This window comes from Dendropsophus ebraccatus, chromosome 12 (genome assembly GCF_027789765.1).
Source record: "Dendropsophus ebraccatus isolate aDenEbr1 chromosome 12, aDenEbr1.pat, whole genome shotgun sequence".
In the NCBI taxonomy this organism is placed as follows: domain Eukaryota; kingdom Metazoa; phylum Chordata; class Amphibia; order Anura; family Hylidae; genus Dendropsophus; species Dendropsophus ebraccatus.
In genome coordinates, this window is record NC_091465.1 from 54,327,131 (window position 1) to 54,340,687 (window position 13,557).

Sequence of the window (13,557 nt, forward strand, 5' to 3'; positions counted from 1 at the left end):
ATGGAGCTTCCTGTACTAATTAGTATTTAATTAATAAAACACATTTTTGTTGTAATAAAATCAGTTTCGTTGTTCAATAATTTAATTTAAACGAATCCATCATTGTGCAATTAAATATATTGTCAAAAAATAAATATATATATAAATATACATTTATTTATATATATATATATATATTTATTTTAACAGTAAATTTAATTGCAAAATGATGGATTTGTTTAAATTTAATTATTGAACAACAAAAGGGACTTTATTACAACGAAAATGTGTTTTATTAATTAAATATATTAACCATGAGAGGCATCAGCATTACTGCAGAGGATCGCAAACCCCAGTAATAGCGATTCCTGTAAACTGTTTCCCTGCTTTCCCAGATGCATTCCAGAGTTGTTTGCATCACTTTCTAAAGATTTTATTTGTTATTTTAAGTTGAACCAGATTTCCAAGTAAATGACCGTATGTTTTAAGCCGCATGTCTATTTTTTTCCACGGCCGTAGTTTCAGCCGCACATTTCCAGCCGCGTAAAAAATACAGCCGCACAGATACATAGTGTGAACATAGCCTAATGGCCAATACTTTCCTTAAGCCCCTGTAGGGTCAAACTGCTAAGTGTACCCCTAGATTAATTCTTTAAGGTGTTTAGTTTCTAAAATGGGGCCACTTATGGGGGTTTCCAGTATACAAGCCTCCTAAATCCACTTACAAAAAAGAAATGGTCCCTAAAAAAAAATCAGTTTTGGAAATTTCATGAAAATTTGATAATTTGCTGATACATTTCTAAGTCCCGTAACACCCTTCCCAAAAGTAAAATATGTTTGCTAAATGAAATCAAAATAAAGAGAACATATTGTTAATGTAGCTTGGTAACTAATTTATGTCATGTGACTTTTTTTTTCAGAAGCAAAGAATTTCAAAGTTTGTAAAGTGCAAATTTTTTTGATTTTTCATGAAATTTTTATTTTTATTTTTACAAAAAAACACACAAGACAGTGACCACATTTTGTCACTGACATAAAGTACCATATGTAATGACAAAACAATCTCAGAATCACTAGCATACGTTAAAGCATAACTGAACTATAAGCGCATAAATTGAGACAGGTCAGAATTTGAAAAATGAGCCTGGTCATTAAGGTTCAAATAGGTTAAGTCCCTAAGGGGTTAATTATAACTTGTCTAACTCCATTTTTGGAGGGCTCAACTCAAAGGCCTAAACTTCATATTGGAGGGCTCAACTTAGTCAATGCTCATCCCAATTGGTTTTGCTAATTTTGGTGCCTTCTGGCTTCCCTACCTCCAATAATTAGGCTCTCATGCACAATTGCATCAGGGTGTGGGGCAAAAACTTGGCATTTGAACTTTCAATCAGAATCTTGCTATTTTAGTAGGTTCCTTGTGTTGTCCATTTCAAACCATTTAATTTCTGGATAAAAACTTGCTGGGGGTGTCCTCTGCCTTCGTTTCAATTTGTAGAGGTTTTAAAGGCAGAAGCCGGCAGGTCAGTAAAGGCCACTTTATCGGCTGTTTTTTTAATCTTTGATTTCACATTTCAAATCAAATCAAGGAAAAAGTAGTAGGCTCTCTAGAAGAGGGTAAAATAGTCTATGTAAGATACTATAGGGTGTATACTTAAATAAATCTAAATTATGATGATATAGACCATATATATAAGAAAGATCTAGGTAATCATTAATATTTAATATAGCACAAAAAGTTCATAAACGAATAAATCAGTTTCTATGTAAACACTTCTATATGAGACATATATTTATAAGAATCGGATCAAAGTAGTTCAATACCACAATAATCAATGTGCAGCTAAAATATATTTGATGTATCAAAAAATCTAACAAGATAAGATATAAAATATAATGTATATAGAAATAAGAAAAAAAATACCACTGGGCTCATATTGATATTTTATATACTTATATATTTTTTTAATTTTTAATTAATATTTCTCATCTATATTAAACTCATCTACATTTTTACATATTTTTATACTTTTTCTTATTCCTATATACATTATATTTTATATCTTATCTTGTTAGATTTTTTGATACATCAAATATATTTAGCTGCATATTGATTATTGTGGTATTGAACTACTTTGATCCGATTCTTATAAATATATGTCTCATATAGAAGTGTTTACATAGACACTGATTTATTAGTTTATGAACTTTTTGTGCTATATTAAATATTAATGATTACCTAGATCTTTCTTATATATATGGTCTATATCATCATAATTTAGATTTATTTAAGTATACACCCTATAGTATCTTACATAGACTATTTTACCCTCTTCTAGAGAGCCTACTACTTTTTCCTACTTTTTCCTATTTATTGTTATTCTCTTAGCGCTGAGACAGTAGTGCACTCAAAGTAGGGGATTCTCTATATACATCAGTGAGGTGTAGCGAACCCTCATCACCATATTTCAAATCAAATCAAATTTAATTCAATCTCTCCTTTACCTTTTTTTTTTTTTTTTTTTGAAGGGGTTGGCCACTTTATAGTAAAATTGCTCAGTGTACAGTATTAGTAAGTGTACTCACTGTATATACTGACAGAAGCTCCCTGTGTACCTCATAGAGCTAATATCAGACTCCCCTGCTCCAGGCTGGGCTGCCCTGCTCTGTGGTGTTTTGGTCCATAAGATTGCTGACATGGAGGAGCATGTGACCAGGCCCTGCCCCCCAGTGTCCACCACTGAGCCTGTATATATCTATGGAGAACACAGTGGACAGGGCCTGGTCATATGCTCCTCCGTGTCAGCCATTTTGTGGACTGAAACAAAACAGAGCAGGGCAGCCCAGCCTGGTGAAGGGGAGTCTGATTTTAGGTCTATTAGGTACACAGGCAGCTGCTGTCAGTATATACAGTGAGTACACTTGCTAATACTTTGTACTGACCTATTTTACTATAAAGTGACCAACCCCTTTAAATTGAACTGAGTGTTTGAGGGCTCAACTCAAGAACCACAAAATCAATTTTTGCTTTTAGGTGGAAAAAGTCACTGTTTAGCAGGCAGGATCAATCAGGCTGGTAGAGGCGGTAGTAGTGGGTGGTTTTTTCATCAAATTCAATTTAAATTTGCCTTAGATACTCTTTAAATGATTTAAAGTGTGAACATTCAAATTCCAGGGTCTCTTAAGAAGACTGTATTGTTATCAGTTCTCTCTTCTTTTGCTACCTCAAGCTAAGTGCAAAGGCTGAATCTTCTACTGGAAGTTGCTAGCGTGTCCTTTGAGGGTCTCCTGGACAACCAGCTCTCCCACTAGGTGAGCCTGAACACCCTGATCGTGTGTTGTTCTGTGCCCACACAGTAGCATGGGCGAATGTGTCTGAATAGGCCCAACTTCGTAGCCGTCAGTATCTCAACTTACCCTACAACTACAAGTCTTTCTTAATCAATTTCCAACCTATTTAAACTAACTACTAGCTTCACAAGTGTTTCTCAACTCAAAGTATTTTCTCAAAAACATCTCCAACAGCTATTATATTACAAGTGTATTTAAAACAGCTGTTGTTTTCTAAAGATTGTCAAGCCCTTATCAGTATCCTGATAAGAATCTATTGTATTTCAGATAAGATTCTGTTGTATTTCAGAGACTGTGAGATTGTGTACTGTCCCTCAAAATAATACAGTAAACATTTAACCAAAATCAATTTTTGCTTTTAGGTGGAAAAAGTCACTGTTTAGCAGGCAGGATCAATCAGGTTGGTAGAGGCGGTAGTAGTGGGTGGTTTTTTCATCAAATTCAATTTAATTTTGCCTTCTCTTAGATACTCTTTAAATGATTTAAAGTGTGAACATTCAAATTCCAGGGTCTCTTAAGAAGACTGTATTGTTATCAGTTCTCTCTTCTTTTGCTACCTCAGCTAAGCTAAGTGCAAAGGCCGAATCTTCTACTGGAAGTTGCTAGCATGTCCTTTGAGCGTCTCCTAAACAACCAGCTCTCCCACTAGGTGAGCCTGAACACCCTGATCGTGTGTTGTTCTGTGCCCACACAGTAGCATGGGCGAAATGTGTCTGAATAGGCCCAACTTCGTAGCCGTCAGTATCCCAACTTACCCTACAACCTCAAGTCTTTCTTAACCAACTTCCAACCTATTTAAACTAACTACTAGCTTCACAAGTGTATCTCAATTCAAAGTATTTTCTCAAAAACATCTCAAACAGCTATTATATTACAAGTGTATTTAAAACAGCTGTTGTTTTCTAAAGATTGTCAAGCCCTTATCAGTATCCTGATAAGAATCTATTGTATTTCAGATAAGATTCTGTTGTATTTCAGAGACTGTGAGATTGTGACTGTGTGAGATTGTGTACTGTCCCTCAAAGTGATACAGTAAACTATTTTTGGTTAAGCTTATTTAAACAATGAATTAAAAGGGTGGAATAAAACATAGGAAGCAAACGTTCAATGGGCAGTACTTAAAAATGCCATATTTAAGGCAAGTTTACTACATGTATAAGGAATTAGCAACAGATATGTTTAAATCAGGCAGAAACAGGGACAAACCATGCTAATTTAAAGGAGAAATCCCTTGAAACTGAAAAAATGCAGACATTGCTAATCAATGACCAGATTGCTCAGCCAGGCCATGACGTTGCAGCTGGAAGAGCCAGGTACATGATGTCAGCCGGTAGCCGTCAACCGCACCCAGGAGTGTCTCAACAGAGTCATGACGAGGGAAGAGTTCACTTGTTTATTATTTTCTCACACCACCCTGCCTGCCTTTTTTCATTTTCATGGGAATTCCTCTTTAAGCACGCAAAAAAGGATTAGGCTTAACAAATAAAAAACACATTTTGATTTTTGGACACAAGACAACGAGCAAAATTTGTGAATAAATAAAAATGGTACAATAAGCATGATTCTGATTAATACAATTGCAGCTATTTGTACAACTCACTGATAGCATTCTCAGTCGTACTGTATGTTACTTATTTTGCTTGATATTGATACATCTCACTTCTGATGGGTTTGGAGTTGCTACCTGTGCAGTGCTTATTAATACAGTCTGTGCATTGCTGGCTTCCTCCAAAACAGTTCTTTTTGCAGAATTCTCTTGATATCCTGTTCCACTCTTCAGACCTAGAGATCCATGTCCTCCTCTTTGCCTATTGCGAACATACTCTTTGTAATTTTTTGTAAGCAATGTATACAAGAAGGGGTTAATGCAGCTATTTCCATATGTGAGACATGTAACTAGGTTGTTGACATAGATTTCTGTCTGAACAGATACTTTCAACTCTCCATGACTGTAAAGTGGTATTAACTGCCATATCCAAAATGGGAGAAAGCAGGCCCAAAATGCTAGCACAATGATGAAAATCATTAGTATTACTTTTTGTTTTGGGGATCTTTGAACTTCTTTATTTAGAAGGCTTTTAGTCTGTGATATCCAGTAGGCTCTTGCCAGCTTACTGTACAAATAGCCAATGATAAGCCCTGGAGCAAGGATGCTGGTAGTGAACAACACGGTAAGATAGATTTTATAATGTTCATCACTCCATGTGGGTGTGCATAGTTTTCTGATGCTTCCACTGTCTAACATCCTTTCTTCCTGGTGTATCATCAACATCATGGGTAACGTTAGAAGGAAAGACAAAATCCAGATTGCACATGCTAGGGTTTTTCTGTAACTCCTTGACCTTCTAACTGCATCAAAAGGCTTAGCGACAGCAATATACCTCTCTGTGCTCATTATGGTTAAGATGAAAATGCTGGCATGCATTGTCAGAAGGTCCAAACTGAAAAGGACTCTGCAGCCAATTTCTCCAAAGTACCAATCCTTTACAAAGCTATTGTGAACAATAAATGGGATAGTTGAAAGATAGAGGAGATCAGCCAATGCCAGGTTAACTATATGGCTATACATTGATGTTGCTGTTGTCATGGAGATGCACATTACCACTAATGTATAAAAGTTTCCAACAACTCCACCAATACACATTAAAGACAGTAGGATTCCAATGACAGATGTTGCAATAATATTATCTGCAGAGATATCAGTAAGGGAGACATGGTTTGTGAAATTGCTTGAAATATTTTTGAAATGTTCACTCAGTTTATTTTGATTATATAGATCCATATTTTATAATTACTTTTCAATATTTTTGGTTAAGGTGACCAGTGTGCGGTGATACCTACAAACTATCAAATTGTTGTTTAATAATTCCTGTATTGACTGTGAATGTTTCTTCAAGGTTTACAAGATCATTGATGATATCAAATTCTTATCCAGTTCAAATATGGATTACTTTTATTCTCCTGTTTTCCTTAAATTGACCTGTAAAGACACAAGTTAGTGGTATATTAACAAAATAATGAAATGTGAAAAACCCAAAATTAAGCAAATCCTTGTTGGCTATTATTAATCAAAACTTATAACTGATTGTAGGGGTATATGTCAAATAAATCATAATACTTCTTACATGTAGATCACTTTAATCTTTTTAGGGCAATTTTTATAACTGTTTTGGAAAAGTTGCCAAGAGCAAAGAGCAAACTCGTAGTCAGAAACAGGAAGAAGGGTCTGGGCAGGCGGCTGGCAAAACGTAGTCAGGAACTAGGCAGAAGGACTGATACACAATATGGCAGAGGATACACAAGAAGTAGGCAGAAGCTTGTTTTTTTTAATAGGCTAGAGACACTGAAGATCTCCCTAAAGGGGTAGTGCTGCGCTAAACATTTATTCACAAAATAACACACATTACAAAGTTATCCAACTTTGTAATGTATGTTATGTATGTGAATGGCCCCCTTCCCCGTGTTCCCCCCACCCCGGAAGTGTGGTGCATTATACTCACCGCATTTGTGTTGACCCCGGCCGCCATCTTGTGACAATGATGACATCTTCGGCTGATGACTCGAGCGAAGATGTCGTCATTGTCACAAGATGGTGGACGGGGTTGACACGAATGTGGTGAGTATAATACACCACACTTCCGGGTGGGGGGGGGGTACACGGGGTAGGGGGCCATACACATACATAACATACATTACAAAGTTGTATAACTTTGTAATGTGTGTTATTTTTTCAATAAATGTTTAGCGCCGTTCTACCCCTTTAAATAGAGGAGGTCAGTGGGCAGCACCATTTAATGGTGCACTTGCCCTTTAAATTTCAGAAAGCAGGAAGAGTGACAGCCTATGGGGCATTGGTGCATTCCACGCTGTGTAGAAAACAAGCAGGGATTGTGGAGGGTAAGTGAGAGGACTAAAGGCTAGGCCTGTAGGCGCAGCTGTTCCCCAACACCCGGGACACAGTGCCACCCGTGGGAGACAGAACAGGAAAGCTGGGTTGTGGCCTGAGGTGTGGGTCGTGGCTGCAGCCCTGACAAAAGTGGCAGTTGAAACCATAAACTGTTATACACAGTTCTACAACAAAACAGGGTATTGTTATAAAAACATAAATGTATATATATCCACACATGCAACTTACCACAAGAGTGACTCATTAATTAGTTCATTTCTAATATTAGAAAATATCTTATATCTAAACTTATATACTAAGCTCTTTTTGCTACTTCAAATATTTAATGACAAAGAAGGTCAGGTACCTTCTCATCATCCTGTAGCCCATCACAGTCCTGTGCAGATCTACAATTTTGTCCCTGGTGCTCTTAGACAGCTCCAGTGGCGTAACTAACGGGGTTGCAGCGGTCGCCGCTGCAACCCGGCCTGCCACCCGCAGGCCCCCCCCAGTCAATCCCTCTTGTGACCACAAGCATATGGTGTATACAACCTGTGTAGAGCTGGGTATGCCTCTGTTTGCCTGGATGAGGTGATAGTGATCTGTGTACAGTGGATCTTATGCAGTAGCAGCGGTGGTGGTATTAGTCAGTATGTGGTAGTGTTAGTCAGTTTGTGGTGATGTTTGTTACTTGTGATCTGGTACTGTGTTTTATTGGATTTAGTATACAGGATTTGGTCAGTAACAATATGGTGGTGATGGTAGTGGTTGTGGTGTGGCGGTAACATTTCCTTCCTATATACTGGTAATATTGGTCTCAGTGTACAGGATTTGGTCAGTAACAGTATGGTGGTAATATGTATGGTGATAATATTTTCTCTTCCTATATGCAGGTGTTATTGGTAATATCTGTCTTGGTGTGGGTGTGTGTGTGTGTATATATATATATATATATATATATATATATATATATATATATTACCAATAGCATCACTTGGTTGTGAAAGGACGGGGGGGCAAGTTGACCTCTCGCACCAGGGCCCAGGAGACATTAGCTACGCCCCTGGACAGCTCTATGGTCTTGGCCATGGTGGAGAGGTTGGTTTGTAAATGATTTTGTGGACAGGTGTTCAAACTGGTGCAATTAATATGGGTAATAAGTGCAGAGGACTTTTTAAAGAAAAACTAACAGCCAGCTTGATAAGGGCATGGGTAATCTGTGTACCATGAGAGGGAGAGGACCAATACTAGTTGCTGCGAGTTGCTGAAAGCTGGAGGGCCCTGTACTGCATGAAGGCCAGGCTTGGCTATAAGGTAGAGAGGTGGAGAGTGTGCAGCCAGAGAGGACTCAATGAGCTGGAGAAGCAGCATGAGGACGGTAGAACCCCAGCTGGGTATTTTGTGTTTGTTTTTTTTAAATTGCAGAGGGAGGATGTCTTTAACCCCTTAAAGACCGGACCAATTTCCATTTTTGCGTTTTTCGCTTTTTCCTCTTTGTGCTTAAAAAGGCTATAGCACTTGCATTTGTTCACCTAGAAACCCACATGAGCCCTTATTTTTTGCGCCACTAATTGTACTTTGCAATGACATGCTGAATTTTTGCATAAAGTACAACGATATGTAATTTGTTTAACTTTTATTTTATTTGATTGCTTTTAAAAAATTAAAATCTTTTTGGTCTATGGGGCTGTGTGCGGTGTCATTTTTTGCGCCATGATCTGTACTTTATATTGGTACCTTGGTACCATATGCAACTTTTTGATTGCTTTTTATTAAAATTTTTTCTGGATTTGATGCGGCCAAAAATGATGCGGCCAAAAATTTTGCACTTTGGTTTTTTTTTGCGCTTATGCCATTTACCGTGAGAGATCAGGAAAGAAGTAAATTAATAGTTTGGGCGATTACGCACTCAGCAATGCAAAACATGTTTATTTATTTATTTATTTATATTTATAAAATGGAAAAAGGGGGGTGATTAAGACTTTTATTAGGGGGGGGGGATTATTTACTGACCCTTAGAGGACCAGGCCAATTAAAATTTTAGCGTTTTCATTTTTTCCTCCTTGTACTTAAAAGGCCACAGCACTTGCATTTTTTTTACCTAGAAACCCACATGAGCCCTTATTTATTGCGCCACTAAATGAAATCGAAAAAAAAACAACACATTTTTTTTTTATTTTTATGCTGTTCGCCCTGGGGTAAAACTGTTTTGTTATATATGTTCCTAAAGTCGTTATGATTACAACGATATGCAACATATACTGTATATATATATATATATATATATATATATATATATATATATATATATGTATATTTCTTAAAATCACTCTATTCCCAGGCTTATAGCGCTTTTATCCTTTGGTATATGGGGCTGTGTGAGGTGTCAGTTTTTGCGCCATGATGTGTACTTTCTATCGGTACCTAGACTGTGCTTATGCAACCTTTTGATCGCTCTTTATTACAATTTTACTGGATTTGATGCGACCAAAAATTTGCAATTTTGCACTTTGGGATTTTTGGCGCTTACGCCGTTTATCGTGCAAGATCAGGAATTAAATAAATTAATAGTTTGGACTAAGCACGTGGCGAGACCAAACATGTTTATTTATTTATTTATTTTTATTTATAACATGGCAAAAGGGGGTAGATTCAATTTTTATTAGGGGAGTTTTTTTTAAATTAATAATAAAACTTTTTATTTTTTATTTTTTTTTACACTTATACTAGAAACCCCCCTGCGGGACTTTTAGTATAGCCATATTGATCTCTCATTAAGATCTATGCAGTATAGTAATACTGCATAAATTAATGAGATTCTGCAGTAGCTGCAGGGATCGCGCGCGGGGGGGCAATCCCCCAACAAGACCACCAGGGAAGGGCTGCAATAAGTATTCAGATGCAGCTGTCAACTTTGACAGCTGCATCTGAACACTTAATAAGCGGGCATGGCGATCGAACCGTGCCCGCTAATAGCCGCTACATATAGCACCTGGGATTGCTGCGTTTCAGAGCAGGGCTGGTGGACGCCCCCTCTGAACTCCCCTAGCGACCGCTGGACGTACGGGTACACCCAGGGTCGTCTAGGGGTTAATAATAAAACATTTTCTTTTTTTTTTTACACATATAGTAGAAGCCCCCTGAGGGACTTCTAGTATAGCCACACTGATCTCTCATAGAGATCTATGCAGTATAGTAATAGATCAGTGAGTAAATATACGCCCGTGGTCATTAAGGGGTTAATATGGGGGTACTACGGCTACTATGTCAATGTCTACCTATGGGGGGGGCTGGAAATGGCTATCTATGGGGGGACTAGCAATGAGATTACATACTGGGGATACCTTCTACATTGGGGATTACATTAACAGGCATGCCAACTAAATGGAGGTTACTACCTATTGGGAGGCTAGATGTGTTACCTACAGGCCTGCTCTGTGGGGGATACTATTTATTGGGGGGGACTACCAGGAAGAATTACTTGAGGATGCCTAAGATGGGGGAAACAGTGACGCCTAACTACTAAATGAATGCACAGAAGGGCATGACTAATATATGGGGGCACAGAAGCACCTGATTACTTTATGAGGACACAGAGGGGCCCGACTACTATATGGATACTAAGAGGGGTGCCTAACTTCTATATGAATTCACAGATGGGTACTCAACTACTATATGGGGGCACTGAGAGGGCCTAATGACTATATGAGGGATCTGAGAGGCACCTAACTAGTATATGGATGCAAAGAGGGGGTCTGTCTGTTATATGGGGCACAGAGGGGACTAACTATTATATGGAGGCACAGAGAACACCTATACTGTATGAGCAAGAAGCCTAAAATATTAGCCTGGCAGATTCTGCTGGGTCAATTTGTGTCCGGGAAAAGTCTTCATGATAGTTAAGCCAGATGGAGAAGAAAATGAAAAGTGAACGGCTGGAATCATAGAAGACATCACCTGTGAGTCACTGGATGTAATTACACTGTGGGTAGAACATTTGTTCAACTGGTTTCCCCCTCTGTATGGATCAGTGTATGGGGATGATACTGGTATTTGTACAGTGGATGTTGAAAAAGCACTATATTGTAATCCGTATTCTTCTTCCGTTTCTTCTTTTCGAAGCCCTCGGCAGTGACAGGTTTGCTATCTATTTTTGGTTTTGATCGGATTTGTTGTTTTTAAGAAATTTACGTTTAACCCCTTAACGACATCGGGCGTAAACTTACGCCCTGGCGCCATGGTACTTAGCGCATCAGGGCGTAAATTTACGCCCGATGTTTCCCCGATCGCTGCGTGTTCACACACAGCGGTCGGGGAAGATGGCCTGCTATAAATCATAGCAGGCCATCATAGCTTCTCGGCACGGGGGGTGGTTAACACCCCCCGTGCTTACGATCGCTGCTATAGGCTGATCAATTCAGATCAGCCAATAGCGGCGATCGGAACCTTTCCGGGTCATCGGTGACCCGATGACCCGGAAAAAAAATGGCGGTCGGTGCTGTCCGAGGACGGCACCGACCGCCATTACTGTAAAAAGTAATGTTGATCGCCGTGCCACCGGCCCGATCGCCGTGAACGGCCGGCCGGCCGTTCACGGCGATCGGGCCGGTGGCACGGCGATCACAGTCCCACAAAATAGTAAATACCTGCCCTGGACCCCTCAGCTAGGTAGCCGAGGGGTCCAGAGCAGGTATTTGTACATTACTCACCTGTCCCGGGCTCCTGATCGGCGTCTTCCGGGTTCGCGGCGTCCTCCGTCATTCCGTTCGGTCTTCGGGTCTTTCCGGCGGTCCTCGTCGTCTTCTTTCGGCTATTTTCGGCTCCAGCCTCGTCATTTTCCGGATTTTGCGCTCTGCTGCCCCCTAGCGGCTGATATGTGTAATACACTTATCAGCAGCTACAGGGATATTCAGAATATAAAAAAAAATTATTTTTTTTTCCCAAATTTTTTTTTTTCTATTTTCCGCACCCTATCGCCGCTGAGTGTTGATCAGCATCGCACGAAAGTGCGCTGCTAATCAGCAACTCCTCCTTTTTGGCGTAGGGTGTTTTTTTTCTATATTCTACTGCCACGGTCTGCTTATAAGTGCCGCACATTGCGGCATTTATCAGCAACTCCTTTGTTGGCGTAGGTTTTTTTTTTATACTTACTGTAAAAAAACACGTAAAAAACACTACATTACACCACACTACATTGAATAAAGTTTGACACTACACCACTACATACCCCATATACTAGTCCCCGTATAAAGATGGCCCCCAGGGTGTTTTCGGCGTCAGAGGGATACGTTATTATTGCCTCCGACACCAAAACAGCCAGTGAGGATGAATGGGGGGATCCTTCTTTCCTCCATTCATCCTCATCATCCAGTGACGTGTCTGGGAGTAGCGTAGCGTACGCTGCCCCCCAGACACGTCTTTTCCGCCAGTACCGTCCCAATAAGAGATGACGGCATGGTGTGAAATTCTACACACTCTGTGACAGTACCTCAGGGTACACTTACAGATTTAGAGTACGTGCAAACTGCGGAATGGCAAAGGATAACCCTTTGTGCATTCCGCAGCTGGCACCCACCGGCGGACTGATGCGGGCGCATGTCTCCACCCGTGTCATAGACTCCATTCTATGCACGGGCGGCATCCGTCGTCCATCCAAAGAATGAACACGTTGGACGGAGAGCGGAATCCGCCCGTGCATAGAATGGAGTCTATGACACGTGTGGAGACGTGCGCCTGCATCAGTCCGCCGGTGGGTGCCAACTGTGGAATGCACGAAGGGTTATCCTTCGCGATTCCGCAGTGTGCACGTACCCTTAGAGTGTATGTAGGAAGGGACACCCGAATCCAGCCCCCAGATGCCCCCTTCCCCCCCATCCTTGGAGTTAGTGGGGAGATCGTCCGGGAACTGATCTTCCCACTGCTGGATAAAGGTTACCACCTGTACGGGGATAACATTTATACCAGCACCCCCTCTTCCAGTCCCTCGCTGCCCTGTAGCTTGCGGCACGATCCGAAAATATCAGAAGTAGTAATAGCGCCCTAATATTTAGCAGCCATGGAGCGGACCCAGCGCTTCTGGATATGAAGGATGCCGTATCGCACCAGGACAACATTTTCCAGGTGACGTCCCCCACACTGGAGAACGGGAGACCCCAGAAGAAGTGCAGAGTGTGGGGTAACAGGGGGATCAGAAAGGACACCATTTTCCCGTGTGACACCTGTCCTGATCCCCCCGGCCTCTGCATACTGGATCGCTCCAAGGCGCACCACACGTCACTGGGGTTCTACATTATCTAAATTCTGTCCCTTATTCCTATTTCAGGGGTCACGTTGGTCCGGGGATT

General features: G+C 40.2%; 1 pseudogene; it reads right to left on the bottom strand.

The window, feature by feature from the left end:
• Nucleotides 1-4,958: 4,958 nt before the first annotated feature.
• On the bottom strand, nt 4,959-6,109 carry LOC138768709 (urotensin-2 receptor-like; annotated as a pseudogene).
• Nucleotides 6,110-13,557: the final 7,448 nt, after the last annotated feature.